We start from the raw sequence: 3,292 nt of genomic DNA on the forward strand, positions 1-3,292 counted from the left end.
GGTTGCCTTGAGAGGCTTCACACCGATCCAAACTCCTTGGATCTTAAAACAAGGAAAAATCAATCAAGTTCTTAAAAAGAAAGCTTTTAATTAAAGAAATTAAAAGTTATCTCTGTAAAATCAGGATAGAAAATGCTTTACTGGGTACTCAGATTCATATAGACTAGAAGGACCCTCCCCCACCTAGCCTTAGATTCAAAGTTACAGCAAACAGAGGTAAAAATCCTTCCAGCAAAAAGACACATTTACAAGTTAAGAAAACAAACATAAGACTAATCCGCCTTGCCTGGCTATTACTTACAATTTTGAAACATGAAAGACTGATTCAGAAAGATTGGGAAAGTCTGGGTGTACGTCTGGTCCCTCTTAGCCCCAAGAGCGAACAACAAACAAACACAAAAAGCACAAACAGACTTCCCTCCACCAAGATTTGAAAGTATCTTGTCCCCCTATTGGTCCTCTGGTCAGGTGTCAGCCAGGTTTACTGAGCTTCTTAACCCTTTACAGGTAAGAGAGACATTAACCCTTAACCATCTGTTTGACACCCCTGCTCAAAGCAGGACCAATTCCCAACTAAATCATCCCAGCCAGGGCTTTGTCAAGACCGAGGGTTAAAGTTACATTATTTACTACTTCTCTATCATGCTACATGTTCAATCTGTCTTACAAAATGAATCACTGTGCAATAATGGGCATGAACATAATCTGATCTAGACACATAGTAAAATATTTTTATATTAGATGTTTTGGCCACGCTTTGAATGATTCTGAACCAGAAATGTGTCAAGATTCACATCAAGTTTCAGAAAAAACTGTTTCTTATCCCACAGTTGGGGGTGGGAAGGTTCTGCAAACATGTCTTGTACCCTCACATTTAATCTTTTCTGTAATGAAACAAAGTAAAGTTTGGTCAGCAAAAGACTCCAATGCAGAAAGCAAGCTCCTGCAGCCTCTTTGCGTAGAAAATAGGTTGTGAAATGATGGCATGGCCACTATAAGTCATTAGCAAGCTCCTGATATAGAACTGATTGCAAGAGCAACATGCAGATGATGGCAGACATAGATATACACTGTTAGCATCCAACCAGCCAAATAAATTCCTCCTAGAGAAACTGAAGATGTCACCCAATAAGAGGTGAAAAGGCCCATTCACAATAGGAAACCTGAGAGACCATCGCATGTACAAAATTAATCTGCAAACAAGGGCACCTTTCTTCACTGTCCTGCTATTGGAATGTTTGCTACTGTCCTTGTTGATTAAACAATTCCTGGTTGGTCCAGTAATGTAAGAATTAGTGTGGCATACTTGGAGAAAGATTCTCCATTAGGCTAGTACTGGCTTACTACTGTATTCAGTTTAGTAACAATAGTGCAGTAGTGCAGAACTCTCCTCGTCCTCATTAGTAACTACTCTGCTGTTCATGCAATCTGGTGTCCAGAAGCCTGGATCTTGTGAGCAGAGTGCCCACCTGAATGGGTTTTATACATAATGTCCTGTTTTTCAAAAGGCCACAAAATCCAGAATTTTCAAACCTGGGCACCAAAGTCAAACTGCTAATGCCATATTTAGATCCCTTAATGAAAGTGCCCTCATTTTCTGAATCATTGAGAACCCATAAATAACTTTGAAGTTAGTGGGAGCTGACCCAGGTTTGAAAACTTTGTCTATGATCATTAACTCTAAGGAAGAGCCTATTAGTAATCATGCACTTTCTATTGAAGGGTAAGAAGTCTTGGAAAGGAAATAGTTAACATTTTTGCCCATGAAGTCCATGTTTTGCCTGTGAATACGAAAACATCTCTGTGTTGAAACAAAGTTGAGGATATATCAAATCTGTGAATTGCTTGTACTGCTATATGGTCAGAGACCTGGATCCCCTTATAGGCAGACTTGGTGGCATTCCATGTGCATTATCAGCACCAAATCCTGAGCATAAAGTGGTTCAACACCTTGGTGTGAAATTTCACAGTCTTAAGCTATCTGACCTTCCTCCAATCACTCAGTACCTCCAAAAGCAGTGTTGCATGCTCTTCAGCCATGCTGCCAGGCTGGATAAAAACACCCCAGCACACCGTGCTATCAAAAATTCTCCCTCAACGCACAAAGGGGTTTACTCCTTGACCCTACCTCACATCACCCACAAGGCCACCCCAAAGACTTGTGGATTTGCAGAATAGAGCCAGATCTGGGAACTTCACTCTACTTGCCTAGTACAATGCCATCAACAGTGGTCACTGTGGCTGGCACAATGGTCTTCGGTAAATTCTGTGCATTTGATTATGATCCCACTTTAATTAATCTGCTTTGAAAATGACATAACTATTTTGGAATGAGTTATACTGTTAAAAGTTTAGTGTGTATCTTTAGTCTTAAGTAATACAGAGAAGCTAATTCAAGCAGTAGAAATAGTTGAACCAAAATACAGTTGTATCACAGTATAATTTAGGTTCAACATCCCAGGAGGGTGCTGTGAGGGAGCAGCACAGCTGATGTTAAAAAAAACCCTTTGGGGTCAGGTAACCCTACGACGCTATGCCTGCAGACAATGCCAGGCCTAGAGGTGGGAGAAAAGAAGGAAGCCTGGCTCAGTTGGGGGCTGACTGGCAAGGCAGGAGCCCTCTGCCTACCTGCCCAAAGGGAGGTTTTCATGCTAACCCCCATATTTTGGACGCTAAGGTCCAAATCTGGGACTAAAGGTATGATATGAGTGGCAGCGGTTATGGGATAGACAAAATCCAGAAGCCAGTAGGAATATTATTATTTTCTCTTCTCTGCTAAGGGCTTTTTAGCAGAGAGAAACAGTTTGGGTTTAAAAGAGAATTTTTTTTTCTGCTCTCTCTGGCAGTTTGTGGCTTGCATAATAAGCAAGAGACCATTAAGCTGTGACAAAGAATCTTTTGTGACAATAGCTCTCCCATTGAGAGTCATTACCAGCACTATATACATGCAAATAAAGTGGTTTTTCAGGTTTACTTAACATTGAAGATTAGCTAAAGGCACTGTTGCTAGGCAGACTCTAGGAGGCAACAGAGCCTGCAGTGCAGAAGATAAACACTGGAGGGCACCCCAACCCAAGAAAACAGGAACCATGACTTCTAAGGCAAAAATTGAGGCCGAAGAACAAATCAAAGAAGCTGAACACAGGCGACAACTGGAAATAAAACAAAAAGAGATGGAGATGAAAGAAAGAGAAGAACAAATCAAACAGGCAGCACACAAAAGAAAACTAGAAGAAGAAGAGTTGGCCCACCGAAGGAAACAAGCAGAAGATGAGTTTGGCCCACAGAAGGA

The sequence above is a fragment of the Gopherus flavomarginatus genome, chromosome 1 (assembly GCF_025201925.1).
Source record: "Gopherus flavomarginatus isolate rGopFla2 chromosome 1, rGopFla2.mat.asm, whole genome shotgun sequence".
In the NCBI taxonomy this organism is placed as follows: domain Eukaryota; kingdom Metazoa; phylum Chordata; order Testudines; family Testudinidae; genus Gopherus; species Gopherus flavomarginatus.